We start from the raw sequence: 16,722 nt of genomic DNA, 5'->3' as shown, positions 1-16,722 counted from the left end.
GTAGTTTTACTACAGTCAATTGAAACACCTTGACAGCACATGGTGATCTCCATTTAACTAATTATGTGACTTCTAAAACCAATTGGCTGCATCAGTGATGATTTTGTATGTCATATTAACGGGGATAAATACTTATACAATCAATTATTTTGTGCTTTATATTGGCAATTAATTTAGATAGTTTCTGGAGACCTGTTTCACTTCAACATGAAAGAGTCTTTTTCTGTTGATCAGTGTCAAGAAAGCCAAATTAAATCCACTGTGATTCAATGTTGTAAAACAATAAAACATGATAACTTCCAAGGGGGGGTGAATACTTTTTATAGGCACTGTACTTCCATTTGGAATTATGCTCGGCACTGACGTTGTCGGATCAATGACCTGTTCCTGTGATGGATTGTTCTTTGTCCAAACCTTTAGAATACCCTGTGTTAAAACTGGCACTGTTTTTTCCCCTCAAAATAATGAACAACAGAGAGTTGTAAACAAAAACTTGACAGGATAATTAACCTACAACACACACAAAATGCTGGTGGAACACAGCAGGCCAAGCAGCATCTATAGGGAGAAGCGCTGTCGACGTTTCGGGCCGAGACCCTTCGTCAGGACTAACCGAATTTCAGTTAGTCCTGATGAAGGGTCTCGGCCCGAAACGTCGACAGCGCTTCTCCCTATAGATGCTGCCTGGCCTGCTGTGTTCCACCAGCATTTTGTGTGTGTTGTTGTTTGAATTTCCAGCATCTGCAGGATAATTAACCTACTGATTACAGGGATTCTGATCTAAATGCAAATTGTCCATTAACAAGAAATGAATAGTTCCTGCAAACTTGGGTGATCTTCTCATTAACATTCTATCCTGTATTTTCTATTATTCTGTCATTGAAAAAGGATGAGTGGCAGTTTCAATATGAAAAGCCCTGAGACTGGATAAACATGGAAAATTACTGTTTAGCTTCAGCAGAAAATCAGAACTCTGTGAAATGAAATGCACAATTTGACATTGGATCCAGGAAGTCAACTCGGAGTTAAGCCTAACCATTTCATCCCAAGTTTTATCATTTAAAATTAACATAAATACTGAGTCCTAAGGGAATGTTGGCCCTTACAGGCTGGAGTTAATGTGATTGTGATGATTCAGTGTATCATTGGATTCTATGTATTAATTTACTCTCTGATTATGCTGTATCTGGCAAAGTGGTTTTCATCATTACTCATCGACCTGCTTGTTACTCTGCCTCTTTTGAAAGATGACACAACATTGCAGTTGTCCCACATCAAAAGGGACAAGGTAACATGTCACATAAACAACATGGTCTAGAAATTCAATCAGAAATCAATTTTATTGTGTGATTGAATCGAGGTGTAAAATCAATGTGTAATCTGGCTGTAGTTATGTAGCATGGATATGTTTATTTTCATTAGCAATATAAGTGGAGTAGGCCCTTCTTGGCCCATTGAGCAGCACCACGCCTTGCAATCCCTGACAATCCTGATTTAACCCTAACCTAATCACGGGATAATTTACAATGACCAGTTAACCTACCCAGTACTGTGGGAGAAACCGGAGGACCAGGTAAAAACCCAAGCTTTCCATGGGGAGGACATACAGAGACCCCTTACAGAGGATTCCAGCATTGCTGAACTCCAACACCCTGAACCATAATAAATCGCACTAATCTCTATGTTACCGTGGCGGCCATATTATATAATGAAGCTTCCATCCGTCTGCTTCTATGTATGAAACATAGCTCAGAATGAAGCAGGTAGCATGTGTGATGCCCTCACTGGCACCTCTCTCTTGTGAAAGTAAACCCCTGTACCAATCTGATTCATCCAGTACCTTTCTTAATTCGCCTTCAGTTGACTCTATTACAGGGGATGAGGCATGCAAATGGTGGATAGATCTCCAATCAAGTTGTAGTTGTCTCAGCCAATTACGTCTCCACAATGCTGGACTTCCTGTTTTTACCACATGCAAGCTCAATGTGGCTTGTTGATTGTTGTATTTCACTGTTACAAATGTCATTCCCACAGGAGTTATTTTTTCTCCAGTGTAAGTTCTTAGCTGAATATCTGCAGGTTTTGGTTTAGTATCTTTAAAATGCTGTTCAGACTCATTTTGTGGAATGACTGAAACAGCCGAACCAGTGTCTTATTCCATTTTAATTAATTTGCCATGAACTTCTGGTATAAATCATTCTGCTTATCTATTGTTAATTTCCATACTGTAAATCTCAAGGCTACACAGTCCTGTGTCACTCACATCATTATCAGATTTTTCATCAACAACATGCAAATTAGCACTCTTCTTGAAACTGCAACTTGACTTATCTTTTTTCTCTTCCCTGAGCAGTCTATTTGTTTTTGTCTGCCCGACATGCTCTTTGTATGTGTCCTACTTTGTTACATTTTCTGCAAGTTTGGCCTTTGAACCTGCATTGGTCTGGTGTATGTGAGCCTCTGCCACAATGGTAAAAGAATTTGTTCAGCCAGGCAGCTTTTTGTGTAGAAGTTGCAATTTTGTTCATGCTCACTGCCATATCTGACTACAACTCAATTGTGTCTCTGTCCGCTGCTTCCATTGATACAGCAATTTCAACTGCTCTTTTAAGTATCAGCTGTGCTTCAGTTAGGAGCTGTTTTTGAATGCTTAAGATTCCACAATTTAAACAATCTCTTGGTATATCATTAAGCCTATCCCCGAACTGACAATGCTCAGACAATCTCTTCATTTCAGCCATGTACGCTGAAATGGACTCTCTGTCTTTTTGATTCTGCTCATGAAACCCAAAGTGTTCTGCAATCAACAATGGCTTCGGTTTTAAATGTTCCTGCATCACTTTCACAATATCATCAAAGCTCATTTTGAATGTTTTGGTTAGAGCAGTTAAACCTCAAAGCAAACTGTATGCCTTCAAACCCAATGCACTCATCAAAATTAGCACTTGTTTCTCATTGACTATTTTATTTGCTTCAAAATACTGTTCAACTTGCTCAATATATAAAATACAGTTATCTGTTGTGTTATCAAATTTGTCTATCTTTCTGACGTAGCCAGCCATTTCTGCTTTTATTATCATCCAGTACTCGCTGTTTATGAACCCTGATTTTTTTTCCATTTACTTCATTTGTTTTAAACTTGACTTTCTTTGGATTTGCTGGGCTGTTTTTTTAAAATCTGACCATTTCTCACTTCATTTTTTAAAACATGAACATCTCACTGTGCTTCAACGGGTCAGTAGCCATCTCAGGTTTGTTTCAAAAATACTTCATCATCACCACTATTATGTTTTGTAACTTCAAAACATTAAACTAATTCAAAGGAAGACATGGGAGTCTGGGAATGCGTGTTTAACTTCATGTTTACTTTAAGTGAGGTGCACATGTATCATGTGGTAACGTGATGACACATGCAATTCATGTATTTATACATATAACCCGCAACGAGTTATTTAAATGAACAAGAACGCTTAATCAATCGCTCTCTCTCTACATATATATATGTGTGTGTGTGTGTGTATATGTGTGTACATATATACATACACACACAAGGTTATTCAAATATTGTGGTTGGCATCTGTCTGTTTCAAAGGACAATGGGTGATGCTGATCATCATCACAAGCCTGGGCAGAGTGTATAGAGATCCAGAGATGCCCATTTGTCAAGTCCTCACCACTGTAGTTCAGAGGAAAGCTTATGTAGCAATACATTTGGCACCAGCTTGGTTGCAGGAGCTGCTGGAAGGATATTCACTGATTTGCTGTCTACAGTTTACTCCCGTAGCCTTTGACTCTTCCGAAGCTGCCCACAAAGCAGTGGGGCTATTTACCCATAGCTGGGGATATGGTTCACAAGCAGCAGGGCACGTCCACACACCAATGGGCCTGTATGCTATGTGTGGACCTCCAAGAGCCTTCCTGGAACCAAGCTCCTATCTTCAAAGACCCAAAACGTTGACTGCTTTTTTCAATGGATGCTGCCCGACCTTCTGAGCTCATCCAGCTTGTTTGTACATCTTGATTTGACCACAGCATCTGCAGGGTACTTTGTGTTTCCTATCTTCAAATGTCTCAGAAGCAGGGCATCCAGACATTAGGGTTCAGGTAGTGGTGATAATGACCTTTTAGATCATCCAGTGCCTGGAGAGAATAAGATCCTTATCACCTTGCAGCCTCTATTGCCTGACAGATGCCTTGCTTCCCAATCTGCAGTTCAACGCCACATGCAGAAAAACATAGATACTCACTACTTGGATAAAGGGAAATCGCCTTCTCCTTGGATGGATAGCAACAACATCACAAGAACATAGATCTGCCAGGGTTGTGTTCTTCCAAAAGATTCAGGAGTTGATAGAGTCTGGTCAAGTAGCATTTTGGATGCCATATGTGAACCCACATCTCCTCAAAGTTCATTCATTCCCTTTATGTTTTTTAAACAAGAAAAACACCACAGATCTGGGTAAATCACAAGGTTCAGTCAACCTGAGACACCTCAATGCACCCAGCATATTGTAGCATGGTCAGATTAATGATGACCCTTGCATAGGAGAAGAACTACCCCTTCTATTCCAGGTCTCTAGTCTGGCCTACATTTATTCTTGAACCAACATCACTAACATGGATTACATAATTATTTATTGAGCAGTTCTCTTTAGGAGACTGCTGTGCTGGATTTGGTTAACCTATTTCCTATGCTATATCAGCAACTGTTCTTCAAATGTACTCCAATTGGTGGAAAGTCACTCAGGTCATGAAATCTGTTATATACATGTAACTCTTCAAAATCAAAACCTTGATAATAGAAAGTGGCATAGAGCTATACAGAATGGTACTGTTGTGTTGATATTATTCCTCCAATACTTTCTTAACCCCACAAAAGGCCCTAGAATTTTAAGCTCAAAGTTCTATTTGGTGCAAACTAAATTTCTGCGATCTTTAGTACTTGTTAAATTTATTGGGAATTTCCACTAATTGCATTAGTTTATGGGCCTTGCAGGAGGTTCCATTAATTAAACTGGTTTATTCTGCACTGTTCAAATATTTACCAATGACCCAATAGTACAGGAAAATGTTCCTTCAAAATCCTTTTGAGAGTCATTTCCAATGCAGTTACAATCAGATAACTCACAGCAAAAGTTTGGGACATTCTAGTTAAAAATTATTTTCTATGACTAATCTGTTTTAAGATAGACTAATCAAACCATGCCAACTTTCCAGCTTATATCAAAGGCTATTTCTTAGAACATTATTTTTTAATAATTTTAATTTTAAAATGCTGGATATATGCATTTTCCAAAGCCTATGTAATTTTGGCCACCGTTTATATCTGTATGGCTGCTTCTGGCCAAAGTGGAATCCCCACCTCAATGTAACCTAATATGTGAAATAGTATATTGAAATTATAAAACAAGCCCCAATTCCTACCCCTTCTTAAAGGTTTAATTTTCTTTCCAATACTTTTGAACAAACATAATCAAATCCTTTATGAAGAACTCTTAGGAATTCATAAGGAAAACAGTATTCATTCAGAGTGCTAGTTCCATTTATCTATCGATTTAGAACATTCAGCTGCCCGTTCCCCTCCTCCCTCACCTCCATTCAGGGCCCCAAACAGTCCTTCCAGGTGAGGCAACACTTCACCTGTGAATCTTCTGGAGTCATCTATTGTATCCGGTGCTCCCGATGAGGCCTCCTTAATATTGGTGAGACCTGTCGTAAATTGGGGGACCATTTCATCGAGCACCTCCGCTCCATCCACCAAAAGTGGAACTTCCCAGTGTCCCACCAATCAATTTCCGATTTCCATTCCTGTTCCAACATGGTGGTCCATGGGCTTCTCTTGTGCCACGATGGGACCACCCTCAGGGTGGAGGAGCAACACCTTATATTCTGTCTGGGTGGCCTCCAGATTGCATGAATATTGATTTCTCCTTCCCGTAAAAAAAAATCCTCTCCCTCCCCTCTTGTTCTATTCCTCACTCTGGCCTTTTACCTCTTCTCCTCACCTGCCTGTCACCTCCCCCTGATTCCCTCCACTTTCACTTTAGCCTATGGTACACTCCCTTCTCTCCTATCAGATTACTTCATCTCTAGCCTTTTACCTTTTCCACATACCTGGCTTTGCCTATCACCTTCTAGCTATCCTTCTTCCCCTCCCACCATCTTTTTATTCTGATGTCTTCCTCCCTTCCTTTCCAGTCCTGAAGAATGGTTGCGGCCCAAAATGTCAACTGTTATTAATTTCTATGGATGCTACATAACCTGCTGAGTTCCTCCAGCATTTTGTGTACATTTCTTTGGATTTCCAGAATCTGCAGAATTTCTTGCTTGTATGATTTAGAACCTGTAACTTTTTCACAAAACACAAATACCCAAGAAAAGTTTATAATTATTTTCTAATGATAAATCCTTGCCTGAAGTAAGAGGAGGATTGTACTCAAGATGTGATGAAATGCTTCAAAGGGAACTGTGTTGTTGCTGTATCCGTCACTGAAAGTCATAAATTAATTAAAATCCTTTCACGAACAGAATTTACAAATGTTTTAGTGGCATTAACTGAAGATAAGACAGAACAGAAAATGAGAAGCTATTGTTCGGCATTAACATTTTCTTTGGAAACAAATGTTTAATGAATTGCAGAATAGGTCAAGCAAAATTAATCTGTGGATAGTCTTGCCTGAAATACCAAAAATAGGGGTTGAATAATCTCATTTATTCCATTAATCCTTGACCATATCATTAATTCCTTTGTACCAGCGGCAAGGTTTTCTTCCCTCTGGGACAGGGAAATGGTATTGTCATTAATGTTCATCTAATTTGGAAGCAAAGCTGATGTTTTGAGAGTTCTTAGAGATGAATGATAGTTATGATATTAAAGCATATAATGAGATTAAATTCATATTCATCAGTTTAAATATCATGCAGCCTTTTCCTTTCCTCCACTGAAAATGAAATTGAAATGTTCAATAAGGTCAGTCAGGATAATGTGTAGAAATTTACATTCTGTCCTTTCTTGAATGTGAAGACAGTCTATCTTGTAGCATGTGCTGTACAGACCTAATATGATGCTATTCCCTGTCCAGTGCATTACCTCAACAATATCAATTAAACAACTCAACTAAATCAGTCATTTTAGAGAACATAGCTGGGATTTTTCAAAAACAATTTCCTTATAATTTGCAAATCCAAGGCTACAAGTTCTGATTTGCATTAGCACAAATGGTTAAATTCCATTTCAACATGCTGTGATATATCACATGATTGTGTCATAATGAGCAGTTCATTCATTTCTTCAATTTCACGGACTTTCTGCTGCTTTAACATTGTCAAAGTCAAGTATGCACAAGTTTGATGAAAAATTTACCTGTAGCAGCATCGCAGGCACATAGTATCAAATAGGTAGCATTCATAAGAAAAACATAAATTATACACTTATAAATTATAAATTATGGTGTTATTTATTAATTATGGTCTTTAGACTATTTTTCGGCATGGACTAGAAGGGCTGAGATGGCCTGTTTCTGTGCTGTAATTGTTATATGGTTACATATGGTTATATTTCTGTAATGTGATGTTTCTTGCTGAATGTACTATCTTTTGAAATAATCTTAATTAAATTTTCACATTCTATGAAGGTCATCATCACTTGAGAATAGAAAGCAAGGTTAATAATAGTGCTGGAAGAGAAGTAGAACTCTTCAGTGAAATCAATAGTGTAGAAATGCCATCAAAGAAAAGAACAGAGACAATTGCTATTTATCCTGTATCTTCAGGTGTTCTATGTGCTTTCTTTGCCTATTCTGTCTGACTTCCTGATTGAATCTGTTTGCAAACTGAATTTAAATGGGTATATATGTAACTCTCTCACCTGGGGCTCATATACAAACTTGGCTCGTTAGCTAACTCTGCTAACAGCCACGTGACCCAGTGGTGAGAAGGCCAGTTTTCTTAAACAATATACATCTAGGGTCAGAGTGATTTGGGGTTCAACCAAACAGGAACATTGGGAATTCCAATTAAAGGAACATTGATTTGAGCAAATGTTGTGTAAATACTGAGAATACACAATTGTCGATCGGCAAGAAATAGCAGATCATGCATTGCATAAAATTATAAAGAAAGCATTTTACCAATTTTTAACTTTATCAAACTATTAAAAGAGAAAGAAAATAAAAGCTAAAAGGGCCCATTACAGTTAACCAGTCTAAATGTGCACATAAGCATTGGAGTTTGTTTTGGTAGTGGGATGGCTTACCACTTTCATCACCAATCACAGTTAGAACTTCCCTTTTTGGACTCTTTTGTCTCACAAAGCTCTCCTGTTTGGATAGGATCCTCCAGGCATCTTCCCTGAACCTTTCCTCTCTGCATCTCCCTCCAAAAGACTACAAACTAGAGTACCATCCATCAGAAATCTCTCACCACCCTACTCGCTCTAGAACCTTCTCTCCACCTCACCATCCTGATTAGCTGACACAATATTCCTAGGTTGAACAACATGCCCTCCTATCTTTAGCTGAAACCAAAACACTCTACCAGCAGAATACATTGTTTTTAGAGAAAACTGCTAAAATAAAATACAAAGTACACTGCAGATGCTGTGGTCAAATCAACATGTACATAAGCTGGATGAACTCAACAGGTCGGGCAGCATCCGTTGAAACGAGCAGTCAACGTTTCGGGCCGAGACCCTTCGTCAGGACTAAAGAAGGAGGGGGCAGGGGCCCTATAAAGAAGGTGGGGGGAAGGTGAAAAATCAATCAGAGGAAAGATTAAGGAGTGGGGGAGGGGAGGCAGGGAGGGGATAGGCAGGAGAGGTGAAGAAGGAATCTAAGGGGAAAGCATTATGGGTAGTAGAAGAAGGCAGAATCATGAGAGAGGTGATAGGCAGCTAGAAGAGGAGGCAGAGTGTAAGTGGGATGGTGGAAGGGAGAGGGAGGGAATTACTGGAAGTTGGAGAATTCGATGTTCATACCAAGGGGCTGGAGACTTCCCAGACGGTAGCCCCTTCAGATAAATGGACGGTAGTCTCCAGCCCCTTGGCATGAACATTGAATGTTGTTAAAATAAAATACCTCACAGCATAGCAGTAGAAATATTAAATATACACACACACATATGTATATATGTATGTGTGTGTGTGTGTGTGTGTGTAGGCCTCCGTTAGTCTTGATAGACCATGGATTTGCACCTTGGAAAGTTTCCAGGGCGCAAGCCTGGGCAAGGTTTTTTTTAATGGAAGACCAGCAGTTGCCCAAGCTGCAAGTCTCCCCTCTCCACACCACCAATGTTGTCCAAGGGAAGAGCATTAGGACTCATACAGCTTGGCACTGGTGTCATCGCAGAGCAACGTGTGGTTAAGTGCCTTAAGTTCCAGACAATCAATCAATTGTCCAACATGTATTGAGTGAATCTGTTATTGTGATGATATTACCTTGACTACTTGACTATGGGCTCTGGAAAATTGCTTCTGTTCCACCCAGCTCCACACTCAACTGTTATTCACCTTCTGAACTGACTATCTTTATTCTCAATGAACCAGCAAGAAAAAAAAAATGAGCACTGTACACAAGAGTTGGGACTAACCATTCAGTGCACAGGATTTACCTTCTTCTCATCTTGGACAAACTGGGAATTACTTTTGAAACATCTGAAGTAGTACTCTTTCTAATACTTTCCTTATTTCCTTCAGGTGGGATGGCAAACAAAATAACAGATCTTTTTAAAATTTCGGATCCCAACAGATTGCCTGCAGACGAAAATGCTTTCTACTCTAGCAGAGTAAGTGGAATGTTACAAGGAATGTAAGTTATTCTGATTTAATCCAATGTGTAGCTCAGTTTTTTTTTCAATCACAATAACATCTATTGCACAAAAAATATAAGTGCCTCATAAAATACTGATAACCTTAATAGTTCTGGCAGCCTTATGATAATGATAGCAATTTTCCACATAAATTCTCCACTTGATCCTACTTCCACTGATCTGTTCCCCTTCCTCAACTCATCCAACACTGGAATCCTCAATTTTATCTTATTATCTCTTGGCACCAATTTTCTCCAAGCCAGCCCCCCAACTGGTACATTGTGTGAAACCATCCAAAACTCTGCTGATGGTGATTTTATCACATCAGGTCCTGTGATACATCACCCATGATATTGGCTCTTGGTAAAATAAAGGCTTAATTTTTGAATTATTCTCCTTGTTTACAAGCCCCTGCATGAATTTATCCCTTCAAATTTCAGTAACTTCCTAGAACTCTAAAACTCTTGAAAATGTTTGCTTTCCATTTCCATATTCCCTGATTTTAAATATTCCTCTATTAATGGCCATGCTTTCAGCCACCTGTGCCCTAATATTGAATTCCCTTGACCTGTCACCTCCTTCCCTCTTTAAAATTGTCCTGAAAACTTAAAGCTTTTCACCTGTCCTGTCCCATAAGTGACTTGGTGTCAAATTTTGTTTAAAATGCTCATCTTTATGCAGTTTGTTGGAATATGTTACTACAGTATAACTATATTCCAATGGTTGTTATGAAATTGCTTTTTACTGAATAAGCCCAGCTGCATGGGCATTTCTAATATGTCATGCTTCACTGCCTACTGACTCAAACTCTGAGTGAGACCAGCCTTTAACAGGGTTATTGTACCCCTCAGTTAACATTCCCAAAGAACCTTAGCATTTTATTTTACGCTTAAGCTTTTTTTGCAGAGCTAACCAATGACATCGGTTTAGTGGTTTTCTGTTTCAAAATGACTACTTTGTGCCATTGTTAACCAATCAATGCACATTATATCCTACAGTTATGAAAATAATTTCCTTTGGTTTAAACTATTATTCCCTCAAATAGCTCTTTTGTTATGTTACGTGTTAAATCAATTTGGCAGGCTGATTACTCACTTCACATTTTGTGCCTTTACTTATCTTTTTGCTGTTAGGATACATCGCACTATGAAATGCTGGAGTATTATGTTCCGGTTTCTCATAAGGGCAGTGTTAATCAATCTGCAAGTGCCAAGAGTAGATGGACTCAAGCCAACCAGGTCCAACTTTTAGCCTTGGGAAAGAATTTAATTGACCAAAGTCCAGCACAGCACACAGTAACTAAAGAAAACAAAGCTCTAAGGTCTTCTTCAGCTCCTGCTATACTTGTGTCATCCCCTTTGGCTGAAACAGCTTTTGAAAAAACTGCCATATTATCTACATCAGCTACAAAGTTATATCAGGTCACTTCTGAACTACTTGGGAAAGATGTGACAGATGAACAGTCATCTGCTGGTATGCAAGATATACTCCCTGAAACATCCAATCAACATGTTGCATCCAAAGGAACTATAACCGGTACATCATTATTTGAGGTGCAGAATGTTGTTTTCAAACCTACTGTTACATTCCCAAATACCACTGTGAGGCCATTTTCCTCAGCACCAGCTACAATCCTGTCAAAACCTTATTTCGTGAAGCACATCGACGACCAGTAAAAAAAAGCTGTTCATCCTACTTATCTTAGGCAGAAGTCGAAACAAGCTCAAGGTTAGAGATGCCAGATAGGAGGAAAAGGAAATGAAATAAATTTAAGTTTAAATCCCATCTAAGTCTCATTACTGTTAAGAATGCCTATTAAATCCTATCTGTTAAGATCCAAATTCAACAGGCTCAGAAATTTCATTGTTTAAATTTTCAACGCTCAAAATAGACATCTGTCCAAAACATATTTATATATCATAGTTGAAAGTTCTCAACTATTTAATTTAGACACAAATGAACAGTGAACATTACCTGTGAATGTTATTGATTAACGGGAGAGTAATGTCTTCATAATTGGACATAAAAGTTAAGTGCAAATAACTGGTAAATTATTTGAATATTGCATATATAGTATCAAAAGGCAGAATAATAAAATGCTTCTTCAGAAAAAGTCTTAAAATATTCCATAAAATTTCTAATACTTACAACTGTTAAACAGAAGTGCCTCTGCTTTTTCATGCTTTGATCCGGTCAGACTGAAGATGATAGACCTGTAAATATGTCCAACATTATATGAATAGTCAGCAGCCACAATGATTAGAAATTACTAGAGAAAGGATATGAAGTACATGAAAGCCCATTCACAAAGGTCCATCATTTCAAAAGCTCTGGTGCAGCAGCAAAGCCTTGGTACTGCTTTTCTAGATCTCAACACCAAACCTGCCATCTCCACGTTTTATCCTTTCAAAACCACAGTGTATCCACATTCAACACCAGGGTGGATTCCCAGCATCATCACCTTTAATCAGATATTTAACAGACAAAATGTACTTTAGGATTTAATGATGTACAAGTTTCTGCTCAGCACAATCTCCACTACTATATAACCATATAACAATTACAGCACGGAAACAAGCCACCTTGGCCCTTCTAGTCCGTGCCGAACGCTTACTCTCACCTAGTCCCACCGACCTGCACTCAGCCCATAACCCTCCATTCCCTTCCTGTCCATATACCTATCCAATTTTACTTTAAATGACAATATCGAACCTGCCTCTACCACTTCTACTGGAAGCTCGTTCCACACAGCTACCACTCTCTGAGTAAAGAAGTTCCCCCTCGTGTTACCCCTAAACTTTTGCCCCCTAACCCTCAACTCATGTCCTCTTGTTTGAATCTCCCCTACTCTCATGGAAAAAGCCTATCTACGTCAACTCTATCTATCCCCCTCATAATTTTCAATACCTCAATCAAGTCCCCCCTCAACTTTCTACGCTCCGAAGAATAAAGACCTAACTTGTTCAGCCTTTCCCTGTAACTTAGGTGCTGAAACCCAGGTAACATTTTAGTAAATCTCCTCTGTACTCTCTCTATTTTGTTGACATCTTTCCTATAATTCGGTGACCAGAACTGTACACAATATTCCAAATTCAGCCTTACCAATGCCTTGTACAATTTTAACATTACATCCCAACTCCTATACTCAATGCTCTGATTTATAAAGGCCAGCATACCAAAAGCTTTCTTCACCACCCTGTCCACATGAGATTCCACCTTCAGGGAACTATGCACCATTATTCCTAGATCACTCTGTTCTACTGCATTCCTCAATGCCCTACCATTTACCATGTATGTCCTATTTGGATTATTCCTACCAAAATGTAGCACCTCACACTTATCAGCATTAAACTCCATCTGCCATCTTTCAGCCCACTCTTCTAACTGGCCTAAATCTCTCTGCAAGCTTTGAAAAACTACTTCGTTATCCACAACGCCACCTATCTTAGAATCATCTGCATACTTACTAATCCAATTTACCACCCCATCATCCAGATCATTAATGTATATGACAAACAACATTGGACCCAGTACAGATCCCTGAGGCACACCACTAGTCACCGGCCTCCAACCTGACAAACAGTTATCCACCACTACTCTCTGGCATCTCCCATCCAGCCACTGTTGAATCCATTTTACTACTTCAATATTAATAGCTAACGACTGAACCTTCCTAACTAACCTTCTGTGCGGAACCTTGTCAAAGACAAAAGTGCTTCAGCCTAATTGGCTGCCCAGGCAGTTTATTGATGTCATTATTGAAGCCAGTGGCCTCCCAGAATTAGAACTGGCATCAGTGGTTACAAGTCAATACCACAGACATCATTTCTATCATATCAGTGGCAAGTGTTAAGTCCTGAGACTGAAGGGGATGAAGAAATGTAGCACCACAAATAGAGTTGTCTGGATTTCTCCAGGCACACCAGAGCCAGAACTTAACATGTATATTGCACTGTACTTTTGTGCCCTAATTTATTTCACAGTTGGATAATGGACCAGCTAGAGCACTGTGCCCTTGTATACTGAAGCTGAAAATCAAACAGCGACACATAACTGAAAAATGTCCACAATGATTAATAAATTATTTTTCTTTACAAAGTATAAAAGGAAAATTCCACTTGACCTTCCAGTTATCGCTGATTGACATTGAATTTTTCAATTAGTTTGGCATGTACTACAGGTCTTTTGACTTGGGCCTCTTTTTATTCCCTGCTGCTAGTTACTAGTTACTATTAGTCACCACTTAAAATCGTAATGTGGCCCTGTGCCCTTCTGTATGGACTTAAAGCTTGGGAAGCAACTATCACAATTTTATTCTACGCACCTATAATATGTTAAAGTAGGAAGTTCTTGTTCACACTCTTTTGAGGTCATTTCAATCAGTCCCTAACTTTTTGCCTCATGTAGCATTTTGTCAGAGGGATATTGTCTGATCAGTATTACCTGTATCATGGGTTACCCTGCAGAGAGTATACTGTTTCAATAGTTCCATTTACTATCAGAGAAACGTATACAATATACATCCTGAAGTTCTGACATCCATGAAAACAGAAGAGTGCCCCAAAGAAAGAGTGACAGTTAAAAATGTTAGAACCTTAAAGCCCCCACCTCCAACTCCACGCTCCCACGCACGGGCAGCAGGAAAGCAACAAACTCCCCCTTCACCCCCCACCCACTTCCACACAAATGCCTCAGCACCCTCCACCCACCAAGTAAACAATAGATCTGCAGTCCAACAAAAACTAATCGTTCACCTGACAATTCGACATGACACAGGCTTTCTGTATCTCCCTAATAAAGGGCAAAAGAGGGCTCCTCTTTCGCAGCGAGAGGGGAGACATAACAAAACAACTCACCAATTTACAGTGTTAAAAGTCTGTCATGCCACTTTCTTTTCCTGAGTTCTGTGACCCAAGAGTCGGCAACAATCTTTCACCCACCCATGAGAAAGACAGAGAGAGCACATCTTGCCGAGTGCAGAGCCTCCAACAGCTGATCTGTTCCCGACATTCCGTTCTCTCCCACGATGCTTCAGTTAGCCCATCCACAGAGCCGCAAAACCCCAGAACCCTTAAAGGTGCACTTGTCTTCTAGGCCACGTCCTTGAGATATTGAAAAGCGGCCGGTCATGAGCCCCCGAGAGTGGGTCCCAGCACTGCAAAGAACCGAAGTCTGAGTGTAACTCCAGGTCAGGGTCTTCAACAGAATCCCATCCACCCTGAAAAGGAAAAGGAGAGATATTAAAAGTAGAAATTAAGCTGTTTTCATAGATGAACACAAAGGAGCCACAACTTAGCGCCATCATAACACCGCCTCCGCCTGCCTGCCTGCAAGAATTACAGAATTTTGGATCCCAGTAAACTCAGAAGATCTTAATTATTGACATGTATAATTTCTATAGAAGGCATCAAGCTAAAGTCCTAAAGATTGTTCAGAATTCAACTTAATTAACTGTGACCAGCCAAAAAGTTCAAAAAGTATGTGCAATGAACATCTGTTGGAACATATAAGCTTAGCAAATGAAGTTACCTTACAAAGAAATTGTAGGATCTAGAATATCCTGTTAGTAAAGGATTTATGGAAGTTCATTTCTGGGATGTGCAACATCAAAGGGAAGGAAAGCCTCCTTTGTGTTCTGATTACCTTTGACTTAAGTGGCTTGGTCAGCAAGTAACTAATCATTTAACTAACTGTTAAATGAACCAGAATCTTCTCCCTGACAACCCAATGGTTTCATAGTCACCATTACTATCACTAACACTTTAACTTCATGTATATTTGCTACATAAATATAGAGCTGAAAAATACCCATTGTACTCAAAGATAATGTGGAATGCTATAAGCAGAACGGAAACTAATGTACCTTCTGCAGGATACAATTGCACGACTTCTTAGAAAAGCAGCACATTGTATAATGTGCCCATAATAGCCTTGATAAACGAACGGAACTGTTGTGTATTTAACATTCTATTAATATTTGAGCAATATTGTAAATATATTGTTTGATTAAGCATTCTTTGTGGTTTACATAACTCATTATGGTTATATGTAAGAAGTACGTGAATGGCAGACGTCATTGCGTCAGCAAATGCACACTGCGTGTTTTTCTTTCAAATAGTTTTGTGCATTGGAGTTACAAAGCATAACATGAATGGTCAAAATAACTAAGATAACTGGTCATAAGATCACACCCTTGGCAGGCAAGGTAACAGTGTTAGTGCTGCCCCTACAATTGAATGATAATGTTTAAACGCTAACCCAGTAATTGTCTTTGACCAGTTTAGTAAAAGTGATTTTTTTAATACGGTGGTAAAATATAATAAAGGAGCAACTCCTGCTAAGAGTTTTTTTATATGTCATTAGCAGTTTCATGAAGATGCAAGCATCCAGGCAGTTGAACAAGCTTTTTATCCTTGCTGAATAAATTCTACACTTAAAAGTCAAGCTGAATAACAGTTTTACCACTTTCACACTAAAGAGAAGTGACAATTAATCAGCAGTAATTTTAAAAATTACAATGACATCTAAGTTCTGTTGCTCAAGGAAGTCTCATGATCAATCCAATGTAATAGCTGACTTCAGCCAGTAGCAGCAGACTATAATTAGACAGTATTGGCCAATGTTTCCACTGCAGATGACTAGATCAGCACCTTCCTGTTGTTGTTCAGTGAGTGTTATGTCAAGCTACAAAGTTGTTTCAGCCTAAAAGCAACTGCACAAAATTCATGCAGGGACAATAGAAACCAAGGCTCTTAAGTTTGGCAACCTAGTAAAAGCTCAATACATTCTGGAAAAGAGGAGAAAAAAAGTGGGAGAAGAAGTCATGTCCATCTATATTCATAAGGATATAAAACTGAGGCAAATTTTCCGTAGCATAGTCCACACCATCTGGAACATCGCAGCCCTATTTCCTGTAAA

The 16,722-nt window shown here is 39.1% G+C and overlaps 1 long non-coding RNA gene across 2 annotated transcripts in view; it reads right to left on the bottom strand.

Moving 5' to 3' along the window:
* The window catches only part of LOC140741462 (uncharacterized), a 113,035-nt gene that overhangs the window by 75,797 nt on the left and 20,516 nt on the right, over positions 1-16,722 (bottom strand). For both annotated transcript variants that reach the window (XR_012102063.1, XR_012102064.1), the window contains exons 2-3: positions 14,661-15,022; positions 11,953-12,017 (exon numbers count right to left, since the gene is read on the bottom strand). This is a non-coding gene — a long non-coding RNA (uncharacterized lncRNA). The remainder of the gene's footprint in view (positions 1-11,952; positions 12,018-14,660; positions 15,023-16,722) is intronic.

This window comes from Hemitrygon akajei, chromosome 18, assembly GCF_048418815.1.
Source record: "Hemitrygon akajei chromosome 18, sHemAka1.3, whole genome shotgun sequence".
NCBI lineage: Eukaryota > Metazoa > Chordata > Chondrichthyes > Myliobatiformes > Dasyatidae > Hemitrygon > Hemitrygon akajei.
Note: the sequence above shows the minus strand (reverse complement) of the source record. Positions and strands in the feature narration are given on the sequence as shown.